The sequence below is a fragment of the Microcaecilia unicolor genome, chromosome 1, assembly GCF_901765095.1.
Source record: "Microcaecilia unicolor chromosome 1, aMicUni1.1, whole genome shotgun sequence".
NCBI lineage: Eukaryota > Metazoa > Chordata > Amphibia > Gymnophiona > Siphonopidae > Microcaecilia > Microcaecilia unicolor.
In genome coordinates, this window is record NC_044031.1 from 169,567,132 (window position 1) to 169,588,096 (window position 20,965).

General features: G+C 41.6%; 1 protein-coding gene across 1 annotated transcript in view; it reads right to left on the reverse strand.

Annotated features, from left to right (window-relative positions):
* The window catches only part of HIBADH (3-hydroxyisobutyrate dehydrogenase), a 294,282-nt gene that overhangs the window by 55,753 nt on the left and 217,564 nt on the right, over positions 1-20,965 (reverse strand). The gene's annotated exons all lie outside the window — the stretch shown is intronic.

The following is a 20,965-nucleotide window of genomic DNA, read 5'->3' on the forward strand; positions in this document are numbered from 1 at the left end:
TCTGATCCCCTCTTCCTCGGCGCAAACTCTATTTACCACTACCCTCTGTCTCTTTCCATCTAACCAGTTTTTAACCCAATCTTTCGCTTTAGTGCCCATACCTCTGAAGGAAAGGGAGACTGGAAATAAGATGTATGTGTGAAAATCGGGATCTGTAATTTTTATTATTATTCAGAGTAGAAATACAACTGTTTGTTTTCAGAGAGCAGGAACTATTCCTGTGCTAAACTTAACTGAATGAGATTTAAAATAAAAGGAAGATCATTTTAGTTTTTTTCACTAGACAGGCTGGAATAGATGTAGGATTTAATGCCAAGAGAGCTTTTTTAAGGGTAGAACCGATCAGGGAGCCCTGGCTGGCTGTGAGATATGATTAGTGAAGTGAGCCCAAACCAGAAAGAGCCATGTTTGGGAAGGTCGTGAGTAAGAGTAACAATCTTATCAGGCATAAATGGAGTATAAGCATCAACACTAGGAAAAAGCTGAAAGGAAAGACAAAGAAGTAGAGAGTTTTAAACAGCAGCGAGCTCAGATGCAGTCTGATGCCATTTTGAAGACAAATGTACAGGTAAGGGTTCAACTTTTCTTTTGAAGAAGCTTTTTTCAATGCATTTTGTGCACTGGTTCTAAGTGGCTGTGACCCCTCTAAGTGATTTATTTATAGGATTAAACTATTTTTAATAAAGTGCACCATTGAAGTTAAATTTTAAGGGTGTTTATGTTTTTTGCACTAGATGATTTATGTTTATTTTGGACTTTCTATACCGCCTATTGTGACAATGACAGCAAACTATCATCACCAAAAACAGAATAATATCACATGTAGAAACTCTAATGCCCAGATAATCAAAAGCCCTGCGCTGTTCCAAACAGCGCTCTAAAATAGCGCTGGAACAGCGCGGGACGCTATTGGACCTATGATCAGAGATAATGCATGCAAATTTAAGCAGCGCAAGTATCTCTGATCATGGGGTAGAAGTGTGGGAGAATTGTGCCTGAGCATGCGGTCAGCACAATCCTCCCGCACTTGTTTGACAGGTCTGGGCTGTCAAAAGCCCAAGCCTGTCAAACACAGGGGCTGGAGGTCCATGGGACCACCAGGCCCTGACTACCCCTGCCCCGAGCAACGGGGGCTGGAGGTCCGGCGGACCTCCGGTCCCCCCAACGATCTCCCCCACCAGGTTCAGGGAGGGCTGGAGATCCAGTGGGTCTCCAGCCCCCCAAACCCCGGCAAATGGTCCCTGGTGGTCCAGTGGGCCCCAACCAAGTCTTTAGCAGCGTTGAGCTAAATGCACCCCCCACCCCAGCAACAGGGGGGCTGGAGGTCCGCTGGACCGCCGGTCCCCCCCTCCCCAACCCAACCCCCAGCACTGACAAGGGTCCCTGTGTGATGGACCTGTCTCTCCATTCTGCCGCCCGCCCCCTACCTTGGTTGGAGGAGGGATGCAGCCTGCCTCCCTCCTCTTCCTTCGATGCCACAAAATGGCAACGCCCAGCCCTGCCCACTGCATCCTGTGTGCAGCCCCACCCAGTGCATCCCAGGATGCAGTGGGCAGGGATAGGCGCCGCCATTTTGCAGCGTCGAAGGAAGAGGAGGGAGGCAGGCTGCGTCCCTCCTCCAACCAAGGTAGGGGGGCGGGCGGCGGATGGAGTGACAGGTCCATCACACAGGGACCCTTGTCAATGCTGGGGGTTGGGTTGGGGAGGGGGGACCGGCGGTCCAGCGGACCTCCAGCCCCCGTCGCTGGGGGGGGGTGCATTTAGCTCAAAGCTGCTAAAGACTTCTACTATATACCTCACCAGCAAATGGTACTCTTTCTCTCATATGTGCTTTCTAAGCCATAAAACATTTGGTCCTATTTTTAAACTGACTCTGATAAATTTCTGACTTGTCTTTGCTTGCTAATTTTGCCAGTGTATTCTTCTCTTCTGTTCTATGGTTCTCAAATAACCTCCTTCTCCTGATTCAGCCCTGTTTGAAATGCAAATCTCATCTAAAAAAAAAGAACAGACCTTCTATAATACCTTTAATTCTAAACCTGAAATTTCCTGCATTCCCCATATTAGCAGAGTCCAAACTGTACTGTTAGCCATCCTCTGGGCTTTTCTGTTCACTCTATAAACCTTTCATTTTCTCTAATTATGCTGCAGTGCTGTACAATACCTGTTGATACTAGAATCTCATATATAATGTCTTACTGCATTGAACAGTTAACACAGAAAGTGAAGCCTACATTTACAAATGCAGAACAGATACAGCTTCAAAAACGAGAAAAATGTATGCAGTTATAGTTCAATGAAACAAACAAAAAAAAAGGCAAAGCGAATGGAACATAACTGGAGAAGACACCCTGATGTTGCAGTATTTTAGTGGGAATATACAATGGAAAAATTTATGCTTGCTGATGCCAATTTTCTCCTTCACTTTACAAAGCACGGTAAATCATAGATGCTGTCTATACTTTATTATACGACAGTCTATTATTCTAAAGCATGCCTGTAAACCATGAAAAAAAAAAAACCAGAACAGCAGAAAGTCATACTTTTTTGTGACTGAGGAAGTATGAGTCAATTATTTTAATTAGGATAACAAGAGGGGAGTTTTCATTGAAGTTTTAATTACATTTAATTACTTTCTGAGAAGTAAACACTAAATAAATCACATAACATACCATATAATGTTAAGGATCTTTATATTAATCTAATATCCCTAGTACCTTAAGAATTTTAAGCAACACAATACTACTAAGTTGCAGCCAGCAGTTCAGCAGCAAGATAGGTGCTATCCAGTCTTCTGCATTGAGTGTCATGTGTATGATTATCTCCCAGTTGGAGAGAGGTTATATGTGTGTGCTCGATATTGATTCATGTGGGAACAGGTTGGTTTCATCAGGCCGTACGTACACTTTAAACGGCATCTAGAGCTGCAATTTTTGTAAACGGCACCCGAATGCACATGTTTTACAATAGAATGGGGTACTTGACAAGGTCGTCTGCTCTCGCCACTGCTTGCTCTTTATTTAAAACCACTTTTGCGTACGACACAGAAACATCCTGATATCACAGGACTCCTGCTTGGTAAAGAGTGTTGAAGATATAGCATATGTGGATGATATGTTAGCTACCCCTTGCAAATCTGCACTCCTCATTGCTCCGACTGATAGACACTGTGGAAGAATTTGGTTTATTTCTTGGCTCTGTCGCTTAACTTGCAGAAATCCTTGGTCCTCCCCTGTGCTGGACATCAGTCAGAAGCAATGGAGGAGGAATTTCCCGTAACTTGGACAGGACAGGTGATCCGCTATCTTGGGTTGTGGATACCATGAGACTTATCTCAATTATACATACTCAATATTCAGCCTTTATTGGACTCCACTTCTCAGAAGTTGCAGATGTGCAACACTTTCCTATCCCTTTACTGGGGCATCTGGCGCTATACAATATGATGCTTGTCCCAAAGTGGCGCTATCTGTTCCAGATGTTACCCTTTGTCTTACTTTTCAGCATAACCGGGGTGCTTGAAAAGAGCACTGATAAACTATTTATGGTAAGTTAAACGAGCCAGGGCACCATTATTGGTGCTGAGGCTGCCCAGAAGTCTAGGGCTCTTGGATATATGATTTTTCTCTACAGCATGAAGAATGAGACAATTGCTGACTGGTTTCGGGGTACAATCTTATCTTTCGGACACAGCCGTACATATATATACATAAGTATTGCCATACTGGAAAGACCAAAGGTCCATCAAGCACAGCATCCTGTTTCCAACAGTGGCCAATCCAGGTCACAAATACCTGGCAAGATCCCAAAAAAGTACAAAACATTTTATACTGCTTATCCCGAAAGTGGATTTTCCCCAAGTCCATTTAATAATGGTCTATGGACTTTTCCTTTTTAAACACTCCGCTAAGCTAACCGCCTTTACCACATTCTCTGGCAACAAATTCCAGAGTTTAATTACACGTTGAGTGAAGAAAATATTTTCTTCTGATAGTTTAAATTTACTACATTGTAGCTTCATTCCATAACAGACGCTTCATCGTAAACAGACACGTCACATCTACCCGTTCAACTCCACTCATTATTTTATAGACCTCTATCATATCTCCCCTCAGCCGCCTTTTCTCCAAGCTGAAGAGCCCTAGCTGTTTTAGCCTTTCCTCATAGGGAACTTGTCCCATCCCCTTTACCATTTTCATCCACCTTCTCTGCACTTTCTAATTCTGCTATATCTTTTTTGAGATGCGGCGACCAGAATTGAACACAATATTCGAGGTGCGGTCGCACCATGGAGCATACAAAGCCATTATACATCCTCATTTTTGTTTTCCATTCCTTCTCCTAATAATACCTACATTCTATTTGCTTTCTTAGCCGCAGCAGCACACGAGCAGAAGGTTTCAAGTATCATCAACGCGACACCTAGATCCCTTTCTTGGTCTGTGACTCCTAACGTGAAACCTTGCATGACGTAACTATAATTTGGGTTCCTCTTTCCCACATGCATCACTTGCACTTGCTCACATTAAACGTCATCTGCCATTTAGACGCCCAGTCTCACCAGTCTCGTAAGGTCCTCTTGTAATTTTTCACAATCCTCCCGCGATTAACGAATTTGAATAACTTTGTGTCTTCAGCAAATTTAATTACCTCATTAGTTATTCCCATCTCTAGGTCATTTATAAATATGTGGAAAAGCAGCGGTCCAAGCACAGACCCCTGGGGAACCCCACTAAGTACCCTTCTCCATTGAGAATACTGACCATTTAACCCTACTCTCTGTTTTCTATCTTTTATCCAGTTTTTAATCCACAATAGAACACTATCTCCTATCCCATGACTCTCCAATTTCCTCTGGAGTCTTTCATGAGGTACTTTGTCAAACGCCTTCTGAAAATCCAGATACACAATATCAACCGGCTCACCGTTATCCACGATTGTTCACCCCTTCAAAGAAATGTAGTAGATGGTGAGGCAGAAGATTTCCCTTCACTAAATCCATGTGACTTTGAGGGGCATAATCGAACATCGCTGGCCAAATAGATCTCCAGGCTATCTATGTTGGCGGCGGCGCTACAGCTGGCCGGAACCGTATTATTGAAAAGATGGCGGCCATCTTTTTTTTCAATAATACGGTTTAGCTCGGCCAAATGCCGTGGAGTTCGCCGGGGTTGAGATGCCCGGTTTGTTTTTTCAGTGATAATGGAAAATTATGTCGGCCATCTCAAACCCCAGCCAAATTCAAGGCATTTTGGCCGTGGGAGGAGGCAGCATTTTAGTGCCCTGGCCCTCCTGACATGCCAGGACACCAACCAGCCACCCTAGGGGTCACTGCGGTGGACTTCAGAAAAGCTCCCACATGCATAGCTCCCTTACTTTGGGAGCTGAGCCCCCCAAACCCACTACCCACAAATGTACTGCACCCACTAAAATGCTCCAGGGACCTGCATACCAGCCTCTAGGACTTATTGCTGCTGTATAACTTTGGCACACCAGTTCACACCTGAAGACTAATCTCTCTGAAAAAGTCCTTTCTTGAAATAACCACGTTTAATCACAGTTAACTGCAGATCAGAGGTTGTGCCTCACTGGCAAAGAGTCCCCTGGTACTAAGATTAGCAGTAGGTCAGAGCTGGCACAATGGTGTACAATGCCCTCTTTCAGCACCATTCAAGGTAAGAACTACGTTCTCTAACGTGGGGTAACACAGGAAAGGGAACTAAAAACTGGCTTACAAAAATGGCCACTACCTCATGGACTACAACAGGAAACAAAACAAGGCACACTCTGACCCAGTTAGCAGGGGGAAAAGTACCATGGGAGTAGAGCCCAGTACCCTACACCCACCACAATGCATTGCTAATGTGACTCTGCAGGGCACCTAACCAGAAAAGGTGTCACACTCACCCGAGAGCCACATCGCAACCAGGGAAAGGCTGTCGGATGGATACAACACATTCTGCTTGTCATGGAGGTGGGTACGGCATTTGAGGCTGGCATACAGGCTGGCAAAAAAGGTTTTTAGTTTTATTTTTTTAGTTTGGAAGGGGATTGTGACCACTGGGGGAGTATGGGGAGGTCATACCCCATTCCCTCCAGTGGTCATCTGGTCAGTTGGGGAACCTTTTTGAGGCTTGGTCGTGAAAATAAAAGGACCAAGTAAAGCCGGCGAAATACTGCTTAACGCCACTTTTTTTTTTCCATTATCGGCGAAAGCCGGCCATCTGGTAGCCATGCCCATGTCCCGCCTTCGCTAATCTACCGACACGCCCCCTTGAACTTTCACCAGCGAAGCAACGGGAAAGCGGCGATGCTGTCAAAAAATGCCGCTTTTGATTATACCGATTTCGCCACTTTTAAGAAATCGCTGGCCATCTCCCGATTTGTGTCGGAAGATGGCCGGCGATTACTTTCGATTATAAGCTGGTTTGTCTCATTAATTCATGCTTTTGAATATGCTCTGTAATTTTGTTCTTAATAATAGTCTCTACCATTTTGCCCGGAACTGATGTCAGACTCACCGGTCTATAATTTCCCGGATCTCCTCTGGAACTTTTTAAAAAGTTGGCATTACATTGGCCACCCTCCAATCTTCCGGTACCACCACCGATTTTAAGGATAAATTACTTATTACTAACAATAGCTCTGGCAAGCTCATTTTTTCAGTTCAATCAGTACTCTGGGATGAATACCATCCGGTCCAGGAGATTGCTACTCTTCAGTTTGTAGAACCTGCCCCATTACATCCTCCAGGTTTACAGAGAATTCATTAAGTTTCTCGAATCGCCAGCTTCGAATACCATTTCCGGCACCGGTATCCACCCAAATCTTCCTTGGTGATGTCACGATCGTGGTCCATGTTTCAGGCTCTCAGTCATTCTCGCCCCCTAGTGGCCAGACCTGGTGGCTGCAATGGACTGTCTGGTTATTATCACCCGTTCCAGATTTCAGCCCAGTCCGGTCCGGATCTACAGGCTGCCAGACTTGCTTGTTTTGTTTGAACCTACACAGTACCCGTAGTTGCCCGCTGATTGCTGCAGCTGAGAGCCTCAGCTGCTGCTGGGCTTATTAGCCATTTGAAAACTCTCTGCTTTGCATCGCCTTAGGCCCTGGTATGTTGGTACTTGTTGCACTTCTGCTTAGTTTGGGTTCTTGCCTGGGATTCTTGTCTGTTTTTAGTTAGTCTGTGTGTAGTTTAGATTAGGTTGTTGCCTGTTTTCTAGTCTTGTCTCTGGGTTATAGTTTTGTGTCTAGTCCTTGTCTGTTTGTGTCTTTAGTGGCTGCTCTGCAGCTTCCAGTCCTGTCTTTTCTCTGTCGGTATTTGTTCCCTGTTTTAGTGGCTGCTTGCAGCTTTCTGTCTTGTCCCTTAGCTTATCCATTCCTTGCCCTGTTGTCCCTGTATGTTCCTTTCCCCTCTGACCCTCAGTCCTGGTTCAGCCCAGTGGGGATCCAGGTCCTGCCCTGTCCGGTAAGTCCTGCTGGCCACCTGCACCCAGGGGCTCAATCCTGAGGAACGGTGGTCAAGTGCAGGTGAAGTCTAACTGTTTTTCAGAGTTCTGCCTGCCTCTGGTGTGGGGTGGTTTCACCTGCCACTGCCACTCCTCCGCAGTGGCCCAGGGCTCACAAACCTAGTTCCTGCTATGAAAGCGTGACAGGTGAAGACCGAAGCAAAGAATTCATTTAATCTCTCCGCTATGGCTTTGTCTTCCCTGATCACCCCTTTTACTCCTTGGTCATCTAGCGGCCCAACCGATTCTTTTGCCGGCTTCCTGCCTTTTAATATACCTAAAAAATTTTTTACTATGTGTTTTGCTTCCGACGCAGTCTTTTTCAAAGTCCCTCTTAGCCTCTCCTTATCAGCGCTTTGCATTTGACTTGACATTCCTTATATATTTATTTATTTAGATCATTTATACCCGCTTTTACCACATAAAGCAGCCTCTAAGCGGCTTACATTGAACCAATAAACAAATACAATGACAGTAGAGAGGGTAGAGGGAATGGAGAGAGAAGGGAAGGAATGAAAATACAATATTTTAAACAAATAAGTAGGCAAGGAAAGAAAATGCTGTTTCTTATTATTTTTCAGTCGGTTCCTTCTTCCATTTTCTGAAGGGATTTTCTTTTAGCTCTAATAGCTTCCTTCACCTCACTTTTTTAACTACGCAGCTGTCGTCTGGTCTTCCATCCTCCTTTTTAATACGCAGATATATTTGGCCTGGGCTTCCAGGATGGTGTTTTTGAACAGCATCCACACCTGATGTAATATTTGACCCTCGCAATCACTCCTCTAAGTTTTTTTTTTCACAGTTCTTCTCATTTTATCATAGTCTCCTTTTTTAAAGTTAAACGCTAACGTATTTGATTTCCTATGTATACTTACTTCAAAGCTAATATCAAATCCGATCATATTATGATCACTGTTATCAAGCAGCCCCAGCACCATTACCTCCCGCACCAGATCATGTGCTCCACTAAGGACTAGGTCTAGAATTTTTCCTTCTCTCGGTCGGCTCCTGTACACATAAAGCTGTCCTTGATTTCATCAAGGAATTTTACCTTCCTAGTGTGCCCCGATGTTACATTTACCCAGTCAATATCAGGGTAATTGAAATCACCCATTATTATTGTGTTGCCCCAGTTTGTTTGCGTCCCTAATTCCTTTAACATTTCTGCATCTGTCTGTCATCCTGTACAGGTGGACGGTAGTACACTCCTATCACTATCCTTTTCCCCTTTACACATGGAATTTCAATCCACAGTGATTTCAAGAAGTGTTTTGTTTCCTGCAGAATTTTCAACCTATTTGATTCAAGGCTCTCGTTAATATACAATGCTACCCCTCCACCAATTCGATCCACCCTACCACTGCGATATAATTTGTACCTGGTATGACAGTGTCCCACTGGTTATCCTCCTTCCACCCAGATCTCAGAGATGCCTATTATATCTATTTTTCATTTAGTGCAATATATTCTAACTTCTCCTATCTTATTTCTTAGCTCCTGGCATTCGCATATAGGACACTTTCAAAGTATGTTTGTTGTTCCTATTTACATCATGCTCAGTACTTGGCAGTATACCTTGAAATCTTTTGTTTGATTTTTATTTATAGGACACCTGATCTACTAAGGTCTCTTTTGCAACCTCACTATCAGGATACCCCTATCTTCCCTGTTTTGGTGATATCTTGAAAGATATCTTATCCCGAACCCATGCGCTTGTGAGTGACTGTCGACCTTCCCCCGTTTCTAGTTTAAAAGCTGCTCTATCTTCTTTTAAATGCCCAATGCCAGCAGCCTGGTTCCACCCTGGTTACGGGTGGAGCCCCATCCTTTCTGAATAGGCTCCCCCTTCCCCAGAATGTTGCCCAGTTCCTAACAAATCTAAAACCCTCCTCCTGCACCATCGTCTCATCCACGCATTGGAGACTCCGGAGTTCTGCCTGTCTCTTGGGCCCTGCGGGTGGAATGGTATCATTTCAGAAAATGCTACCCTAGAGGATCTGTATTTGAGATTTTCTACCTAGAGCCTAAATTTGGCTTCCAGAACCTCTCTCCCACATTTCCTATGTCATTGGTAACCCACATGTCACCAAGGACAGCCAGCTCCTCCCCAGCACTATCTAAAATCCTATCTAGGTGACACATGAGGTCCGCACCCTTCACACCAGGCAGTCAACGTCACCAGGCGATCCTCACGTCCACAGCCACCCAGCTATCTATATGCCTAATGATCGAATCACCACACTACAACAGCTGTCCTAACCTTTCCCTTCTGGTCAGCACTTGGAGACCTATCCTCAGTGCGAGAGGATAGTACATCCCCTGGTGGGCAGGTCCTGGTATCAGGGTACTTCCTACTTCACCAGGGTGATGCTCTCCTTCTAGGGAGCCCTTCTTCCTCCAAGGTAGCACAGGGGAACTCCCTGGCATTTTAGAAGCTAGTTGCACACTTCACTTCCCCAGGGGCTCTCAAGGAAGCTTGATTACTTTTTTATGCCCTGTTACGGGTGGTATGGCATCAGGTTTGCAAAACATTGGCTTTACCCCTCCCCTTCTACTACACGTTACTCCCAATTTGTGGTAATGCAGAATTCACCCCAGGAATGCTAGATAAGACCTTCACACATGGGACAAGAAATGGTTTAATCTATTGGTTTCATGTGACTAATGAGGAGGGGGAATGTAAACCTTTTGCAGAGTTACAGATCACTCATAATCTGTCTAACATGACGTGGTTTTCATATGAGCAGTTACATCATTATATGCGCACTCTCCCTCCAGGTACGCTTTCCTTGTCTTCTCATGAGAAAGTAGTAGAAACCTACTGGCTGGACACCAAAACCTAGTCCCTCTTAAGTGTTATCATAAGGAACTCCAAGATTGAGTGCCGGAATTGGATTATGCTCACTCTATGAACCAGTGGAACACGGATCTAGGTACTCAATTAAAGGGTAAGCTGTTTAAGCGCTGTGCTCTTCAATGTGGGAATCTGCTAGGTGATGAATTATATATGGAACTTCAATACAAATTCCTTTTGTGAATGTACATTTCCACACATTGAGCTTATCTAGCTACTCTGCGCACAGATGATACGTCCCAATACACGCAGAGACTTGTTACCCTGGGCCATATGTTTTGGGGATGTTCCGCAGTGTATGTTTTTTGGCAACAAGTGGCAAACCAGGTTTCTAAGCTCTGGCGCTGGAAGTGGTGACCTGCTACACTGATGCTTTTGATCATATTGAAATTTAATAAACAGATTTCAAAATAAATAAATTACTCTAGACCAACGCCTAAGGGATATACGGGTTTTTTCAACCAGGCGACACTTGGGTTAAAAGTGTATCTTAAAACAATAGCTGTCTTCAGTAGTACAATGGAGATCTTTGATGATTCACCAAGCCTCAATGGAATGTCAAGGAGCTCATGACATGGACTCAATGGCAGCCAAGCATTTTATTCAGACTTGGAAACCATTTTGGACTACTTTAACACCGTTGGCCAGAAGCCATTTACTTAACACCTGATTTAGCATGATAGTTGGAATACACACAGAGCTATGACTCAGGGTGGGGCTGAGAGGGGGTTGTGGGTTCTGCTTTGACATATATGATTCTGAAGTTGTGAGATGTTATCAATGAATATTGAATGTGTTTGCATTGAACCAATAAAGATGATACTTTTTTTTTTAATGTGTGTGTGCTCGATGAAAGAGCTCCTAGCTCTCAGAGAATGAGTCCATTCTCTTTAGGCTAAAATTATTAGGAAAGGAATGTAAAATAAGACCAAGAATATTATACCTGTATATTGCTCCACGGTGCAACCTCACCTTGAGTATTGCATTCAATTCTGGTGACCAATATCTCAATAAAGATATAGTAGAATTAGAAAAGGTTCAAAGAAGAGCGACCAAAATGATAAAGGGGATGGAACTCTTCCCATATGAGGAAAGGCTGCAGAGGTTAGGGCTCCTCAGCTTCGAAAAGAGAGGCTGGGGGTGGGGGGGGGGGGGGGGAAGATATGATTGAGGTATATAAATCCTGAGTGGTGTAGAAGTGAATCAATATTTCACTCTTTCAGAAAGTACAAAGACCAGGGGACACTCAATGAAATTATATGGAAATAATTTAAAAACAAATAGGAGGAAATATTTGTTTGTTAAGCTCTGGAACTCTTTATTTTTTATTTTTTGTTACATTTGTACCCCGCGCTTTCCCACTCATGGCAGGCTCAATGCGGCTTATATGGGGCAATGGAGGGTGAGTGACTTGCCCAGAGTCATAAGGAGCTGCCTGTGCCTGAAGTGGGAATCGAACTCAGTTCCTCAGTTCCCCAGGACCAAAGTCCACCACCCCTAACCACTAGGCCACTCCTCCACTCTTTGCCAGAGAATGTCATAATGGTGGTTAGCATATCTGGATGTAAAAGGTTTGGACAAGTTCTTGGAGGAAAGTCTATAGTCTGTTATTGAGATGGACATGGGTGATGCAACTCCTTGCCCTGGGATTGGTAGCATGGAATGTTGCTACTTATTGGGTTTCTGCCAGGTACTTGTGACCTGGATTGGTCACTGTTAAAAGCAGGATACTGGGCTAGATGGACCATTGGTCTGAACCAGTATGGCTGTTCTTATGTTCTTATGAGTATTAGGAAAAGATGGACACTGAAACATGATTTTAGGTGCTATAGTCTTAACTCTAACAAAATTCATATTTAATATATTTCCATTTTGATTAAAATGAAAATAAAACAAGTTAAAACATAGACCAAAATGTAGTTTTTATATTATTATCTTTATTTTAGTGAAACAACCCTCTATTAAACTAATACAATTAGAATCATATACACGATGGAGGGATTTCATAAAATAAAAAATTCACAGGAATGAGTCAGTTAGAAATAATAATAATAAGGTGGAAGGAATGCTATTTCACTTACAACTTTTCATTGATAGTGTAAGGTGCATTAAAGTCAAGTATAGTAGATATTTCTCTGTCCATAGAGGGTGCAAATACTAAGGGCTAGATTTACTAACTTGCTAAAATGATTTGGGAGGAGTTATCAACATGGGCTACTGTTAGGTTGGGTTATTTTACCACGTCAGGTTATTTTAGCACAGGGTCTCATTGCATAAAATTGGACCCTGTGCTAAAATAACCCAACTTAACAGTAGCCCATGTTGATAACTTCTCCCCTTAATGGAAGCTCCACTATTTCTTATGGGACCTATTACTAATAATTTGCATTACATGTAATTTAAAGCAGGGTAGTAAATCTAGCCCGAAGTCTGTATCTAAGGCAAAAGAGAGTTGACTAAGGTTCCAAGATCAGGAGAGCCATCAGTCAGATTTAAACCCTGGCTTCCCTGGTTCTCAGCTTGCTACTCTTCCACTCCAATATTTCCTCAATATATTCTGCCATTTCTTGCCAAACAGGTTTCAATTTGTGACATTCCGTAAACATATGAAGTAAATTAGCTGGCTGTTGCATTTAATTACAGAAGTCACCATTCCAAACTGTTATTTTAACTCCAAAAGTTCTGGAGATACCTGTTTAACAGTTTGAATTTTATCTGTCTTAAAAAACTTAGGGGTCATTTTACTAAGGCACTGATGTTCCATTACCTTGGGTACAAACTTAGAATTTATTTAAAAAATATATTATATCCAGCTGATCACACGAGTTCTAAGTGGTATTACAAAATCACAAGGAATATTAATATAATATATGAACAGTTAGTAAATAATCCTATAAAGCCTCAAATATGTTCAAAATAGCCTAATCACAGATCTCAGTAAAACATAACTGATTTCATGCAAAAGCCTGAGCAAAATATAAATAGTCATTCTAGTTTTAAAACTTATTTCTACTAGAAAGATATAAGTCCAAATATTTTTTAAACTTGCTGGCAGGCCTCTGTAACAAGACATCAAGATTAACACGATGAACCCATGGCACCAAAAGAGGGGCAAAGAGCACTAAAAGTGGCATGAACACATGGATAGTGTCTTAGCTTTATATTTGTTTTCATCTTTCATTTATATTCAGTTCTTAATTTGTACACCACCTTGCTGCTTGCTTGCTTGGGAAAGACAGTTAGGCATATCTTTTGATAAACTAAAGAGAGACTGATCCACCATGAGAAGCTCAAATCAGCAAAAACAGTACAAGAAAGACCCCAAGGTACCAGAAAAGGAGCAAAGCAACAAAAACTCTGGCATGAAGATGCCAAAGCACCAGAAGAGAGGTAAACTGGCACCAGCATTAGTATTGCTCCTTTTGGCTTATTTTCTATTAAGCATCTCACTATGGAGTCTGTCTATTCTACAACATAGAGCCTGAAGCACAAACTCAATCAGTGCCTAGCCCCTTTTCTATCTAAAACTTTTGCGCGCTCTTCACTTTCTGTCTCTAAGCTTGATAATTTTCATTTTTTCCTCTGAAGCCTAAACCTCCTAACACAAGTTCTCTTCCTCTGAAATCCATGAGAAAAATGGCAAGGAAATTGTGCTGTTCTCAGATTAATGCTGAAATCAGCCATGGGTTTGAAAGTGAGGGTGGGATAGGTTTGTTTGGCTGCTTATCAAAAAGTTTTAACCTGATAAGCTAAGTAACCCCTGTTTCTTCCTTGTCCCTTCCATGGTGGTTATATTCTGTATGACTGTCAGACTCCCTGGGGAATAAACCCATGACACTTAGGAGCAGAAACTGCAAACTTACATTTGAAGCCACAGGAGTTGAACAGGCAAGGTAAAAGCCAGTGAATAGTTATCTTCTAAGCAGCAGAGAGCAAGACACTACTCTAAAGAAATCACTGGGCTATCATGGGGTGTCCTCATGGAGATGGTGTGGACAAAATAGTCACAATTCAAAAATACATGGGATAACAGGATTCCCTATATAGAAAGAAGATGGAATCAAAACAAACCTTAAATGACTGCATGGCTGTTAATGTGTTATGATGGGCAAGAGTAGTACTTAAGCTGCAATGCTAGTAGTTGGGAAGTAAGGCCAGTGCTGGGCAGACTTCTCTAAAGTCCGAAAAATGGCAGACACAGATCAGGATGGCCTGGAGTGGGCTTTGCCATCTTGCCAACTGCCCTGTTTGTGATATCAGTGTTCAATCATTTACCATGTTACTATGCCCTTGTTTATGAACCAAATGCTGATCCAAATAGCTCTGCCAGGAGTTTGTCTTCTGTTCTGCTGGCATGAAGGATAATTATTCATTGGCTTGTAACTTAACTGTGCAGTGCTCTGGCTTCAGCTGTAAGTCTCTAGCTGCCCCTCCCAAGGGTGATGGGTTTTAATCCCCAGTGAACCTCACACTAGCCAAACAAGAGTAAGTGCTGTTTTCCTGGCCCACAGAATATCATGGGTGCCTAAAACAAATCACATTTTGGTTCATTCAGGACCCAAGCCCATTTAGCTTGTTTAGAGTGATATAGCAGAATACTGGCTTCATCACATTTGACAATTCGTCAGAAAACAAATGCACATTCCTAATCTAGAAATGCATTCTGAGAGATGAATAAGGTAAGGAATGTTTTTTTTTTTTTTTTTTTAATAAGAAGGGATTCATAGGATCCTTGGAAGATTGTGCTCCTCTTAGTGCCAGTGTAATCTCAGTGGACAGAGAAGGCTTTGGTGCCGGTTGAGATGGATTTTGATAAGCATCTCCTGGAATATCCTTGCAGTAGTGGTTTATAAAATCAATGAACATTTTTCGTAAAAAGGTGTGCAATTGTTCTGGCAGAGGCAAGGATACTGAACAGGAGGACACAATTGCTATTATGACCAAAATTTGGAGTTGAGGTCAATGATTTTTAGTGAAAGAAATAACTTCTAGATTTCTCCTGTGCAGGGTCTCTGTGCAGAGGAAGTGGCAATAGCAGAGTCTTATGCAGGCAGTCAAGATGAAGAGGACATCTGCACTTAGTCTGCAGCTGATGAATCTTGAATTGCATTGATTCTTGTGGACTTTGGTGCTGAAAGTGGGTGCAGTACCTTACTCTGGTTCAGGAGAGTCAGTACAAGCAGCAACAAGTTTTCCCCCCGTTATTATGCCCATGTTTGTGGCCCTCTGCACTTAGGTGATGCTTAAAGGCATGCTGCACCTGTTCAGACCACCAGACCAACACCAAGGTATTCTGCCCTGAAGGTAGAGAAGACTCAACCAAGATATGCACCTGCTCCAAAAAAGTATGCTGTTCTCATTTCTTCACAGCAGGACTCTTCAAGACCACTGCTTAAGGGGATAGAGGCAACAACCAGCAAGAAAACCTGCATCAAAGACTATCTTCAATTTTAGGAACTGCTCTTCTGCCTCATAATGCTCTTGAATACAAAAAGAGGCAGTGGGAACATTCATCTGCAATCATGGCAGTCTTTCTGTTGATGAGAAGGCCCTAGACAGATGAGCTATCTTTTGTGAGTATTCATGCTAGACCATTTTCCATTTCACACACTGGACACGCCCTGAAGCCTTAGTTTGCATATGCCATGGTTCCACAATGGAGAAGAAACAGCAGATACAGGAATTAAAGCAAATGCTAACAATTTTAGCATTATTTTTTTAAACTAATAATAAATAGGGCAAAAAAACATAAGAAAATAATAAAAAGCACAACGAAAGAACAAGAAGAGAGTCAGTCTGTTGGGAGAGCTTTGTTCTCATGCCAATTCAAAAGAGCAGAAAAACAAAACAGAGGACTACTGCACCAAGGAAGGGCCAGGCATGCTTAGAATTTTATACTAGTTTCTGATCTCTGGGAGAGCTATTTTGTCTGTTTGTCAAGTTGACGTCCACAACTTACTTGTGTGCCTGATTCTATCCTGCTCCTCAACAAAGAAAAATCCAAACGCAAAGAATGTGATTAAAAAATATATAATTAAAACATTAAAAAGTTTAGTTAAAATTTTTCTGCATGTTAATAAAAATCTAAAATATATGCACATTTAAACAATGTGCCTCAATCTGAAAAAGCATACAGCTGAATTTTATAACACTTGCTGCTTTAATACAACAGAAGCAAATCACGTTCAACTAATGGAATCATACTTTCATGGTATAGAAGGCTACTTCCTTCTACCCATGGTTACCACATTCAAAACCACTAATACCTACAAGAGCAGGAGGCATAAATCCATCTCAAGCTGTCCCTGAAGTGCAGACAGAAGAATGAAGCCCACTTGCCGAACCTCACGAGTTGGATACCCACTCTATAGCCCTAGGCAAAATTGTACCTTGGAGACCTTTAATTTACACTTATGCCACTATTCAAAGGCAGCTCTTTTATTAAGGCCTTATCAAGCATAAACTTTCACTAAGCAGCACCCATCAGCCCTGGTTAAAGTCCTTTCCTGCTTCTATCTAAAAGGGTAGATCACATCAAGGTGGAATACCATGACCCGGCATTTCAATACTAGAGACAATATATGCCCCCTGCCTCTCTGGCCTCTCTCTCCCCTCACTTAAAGAAATTTCCCTCAGTAAGGATAGCAAGAACAGCATTTTAAAACTGACTCTCAAATTTGTTCTCTAAATTACTAGTAAATTATAAAACAATAAAATATAATGAATAGTTAGATATATCTATTAGGGTTGCACATTTATCATGTTAATACAATTAACTTGTTAAAATTCTAACATTATCTCACTTCCTGTATTGTGTCCCACACCTGCCTACCTTCTTTTAGGTGTTGCTGGATGATGGTGGTGGTGGGAAGGGGGAGAGAAATGGGGCCATGGATGGTTAGGGTGTGGGGAAGAGATAGGGCCATGCTAGATGATGGAGAAGGGATCCTTTATATGCTCATCCTCAAATGTGGTATATATAGTTCAATGCAAAACGTGAAGAAGGGTGCTATATTGGAGAAACAAGCCAGATGCTAAAGACGAGGCTCAATTTACATAGATGCAATATTAAGCATTCCATTGCCAACCAGGATGCCACCTTTGTGGGACGACACTTTACAAAACCAGAACACTGCCATCAATGATCTTTTGGTAAGAATACTAAAAGTAAATTTTAAGACAATCCAGGAACATAAGACCTTTGAAGTCAAAATGATGGAATATTTTGACACCCACCAGACAGGATTTAAAGATCTGGGCTTTCTATCCAACCATATCACTCCTTTATCAGCCATCCATCTCTCCTTGTCTCTCACCCACCTCCCTCTTCCTGTGAGAGTGTCAATGAAATGCTTTTCTGTTTCACTATTCTGATATTTGTCAACATTAGCTTATTTCTGATCTGAAGAGGAAGGGTTACCTTTGAAAGCTAATCAAAAAATGTATTAAGATAGTTCAATAAAGATGGTATTATCTTATCTCTCTCTTTCCCCTATCCAGCAACGCTCCTTTCTTTCTTTTTCCTCCTATAGAGCACTGCCCCTCTCTCTCCCTCTTCCTATCCAGCATTGTCCCTCTCTTTCGCTCTCCTCACTGTCCAACATGTCACCTTTATTTAATATAACACAAATATCCAATATATCTAAGCGGTTTACAAAATAAAGTGGTAAATTGCAGGGGAAGGAGGGAGAGAGACAGCAGGAATATAAGTTACAATCTTATTTTCTTTTCTATATTTTAATTTATTTCTACTTATTACCTTTAGACTAACATGGCACAGGGGTGTGCTGGTAAATTGTTAACAGGGGGCTCTCTCTCGCCAGCAAAGTAAAAGAGAATTCAGGAGGAGCCCAAGCCCACATTTTGGGATCCATTTGTTAAAGTAGCCATGGAGAACTGGCTCCCAAAATTCTTAAAAACTTAACAAACGGCTCTCGAGAGCCTGTGAGAGCCTGCTCCAGCACACCACTGCATGGCTACCACATCACTTTACTCAAGACCTTATTAAAAACTTACTTTTCACGTGCTTTCACCTCTTCAATGACACGATTTTCCATAATAATTCATTGTTTTTCTGGCCTCTCTGTAGTCACTCCCCGTAGGATTCACTTGACTTGTGTTTTTTTTTCTTCTCTTTCTATTGTTTCTCACTATTAGAAGTTATTCTGGTTAAAATACCCTTCCCCTGCCCTTATAAAGATTTGATTGTACCTTATATTCCTGCTGTCTCTCTCCCTCCTTCCCCTGCAATTTACCTTTTTTTTTTTTTTTTGTAAACCGCTTAGATATATTGGATATTTGTGTTATATTAAATAAAGGTGAAATGTTAGACAGTGAAGAAAGCGAAAGAGAGGGGCAATGCTAGATAGGAGGAGAGAGAGAGAGAAAGGGGCAATGCTCAATAGGAGGAAAAAGAGAGAAAGGAGTGATGCTGGATAGGGGAAAGAGAGAGAGACAGAGAGGAGGTCCTTGACTGGAGAGAAAAAAAAAAGAGAGAGTGGAGATGATGCATGGCAGAGGGGAGAGCTAACCTCTCATGCAGTCAGGTTTACTATAGAAGTGTACCAGAAAATAGAATCATCTGTTGGCCGTTTTATGCAATTAAAATTTTAAATCAATATGCAATCCTTATATATATATATATATATATATATATATATATATATATATATATATATATATATATATATATATATATATATATATATATATATATATATATATATATATAAAAAATAAAATGTTATATATATAACATTTTATTTTATTTTTTAATCACACATACACACAAAGGAATTCCACTCTCACAATGGCTTGGTACAGATATGTTTCACTATCTTGCAGACATTCAATTTTAAAATGTAAATGCTACAGGATATTGATAAACCAATTAGCACTGATGCAAAGCAAATTCCTCTTTTATCTCAATTATAACATGACAACTTAATAGGTCAAGATAGTCTAACATCTGAGACAGGGCAATTCAATAAAACAACTCCATCTTATATGGTAATTAAGAAAAAATGTGAATCCACTGACCTGTTCATTTTAATCCCACACAACCCAGGCTAGTTTATTGTTCATATCACAAGTTCTTGTGCAATTCATAATGTCAATATTGATAAGTAGATGGAGAGCAGCCCTAGAGGGCATGGGGCTCTCCAAGAAAATAAATTGGGCATAAAGAACTCTCATTCAACTTAACTCTAGTAATATAACTGCAAATGGGACCACAACTATCCTAATATCAGACCATACCAACTCAATAGAGAATCCATTCTGAGCTCTGAGCACTTCTGTTTTCACTGTACAATGCCTACTTATGATGAAAAGTGATGTAACTAGTCACAGGTCATTCGACTGCTAAATTCAGTTGCACTTTAGCTGGTTATTCACCACTGTGAAACCTCGATTATAAGCAGGATCACACAACCTATTATATTTATATGTATATATGCACATGCATACACACTAGTAGACTGAAGCAATAACATTTATCTTGTCACTACTAATACTGTCACACAGACTGCTTCGACTTTTAGAGGAGCAGCCATCAGCTTGCTGAACCAATGTATCTTTCTCTTTTCAGTGAGGACAATTTTCACAGCATTTACCCAGATAAAACAGCTGACTGAAAATTACTCGCTTCTCTCTGGCTAGCTTTCCCACCATGTGCACTTTTAGACAAGTTAAAAAGAGATGCTCTTGGAAGTAAGCTTAGGCTGGGGAAGCAAAACAGCGGCTTACATTTGATTTACAGAATCTCAGGCTTTGTACATGGCGTTTAGGTTTTTTTTTTTCTAGATCTGTCTGACATGCTAAGGAAGGGTCTTAGATGGAGGTAGCTATTTAAATTCAGACAGAATCAAACTGGCAGCTGGATCTGTCTGGCAAGCTGCAAGTTCAGTACTAAGTAGAAAACCTAATATAAATGCAGGCACTCATGTAGCAGGGATCTGTCTGGCAGGCAATGCAGAGGACTCAGAAAGCCAGAAGTCTGGGCAATTGCCACACTAATATTGCTGGCTGTTTAAATTACTGTGCCTTTTGTTAAGCATGGAAAAGGCAGGGAAGGAACTAGGTAGGGATCTTGTATGCTCTTTAAGTGCAACTTAGATTGTAAGCCCCTCTTCCCAGGCAGAGAAATATTATTAACTCGTGTCACTGATTGCAACTTGCCCTGAGCTCAGCTTTGGAAAAGGTGAGTAGATCCACTGAAAATCCAAATCCAAGATCATAAAGTTAGATGATAAAATGCCGTGTGGGAATCGGTAGTGTGATTTGGTAAAAGTATCTTGCCTTTAGAGAATTTAAATCAGATGACATGATCTGACCAACACAGGCATAAAAATGTTCTTCATAAGTACAAAGCAGGTCAAATAATTATAAAACAATTGAGAAAAAGAATGACCTATTTTTAGGACAGCAGGACAGATTTTAAACTATCTTTGCATAAATAGCTTTGAGGTTATGATTAGCAGACTACATTGTATCGAGAGAGAGAGAGAGAGAGAGAGAGAGAGAGAGAGAGAGAGAGAGAGAGAGAGAGAGAGAGAGAGAGAGAGAGAGAGAGAGAGAGAGAGAGTTTTCCTGGTGCAATATT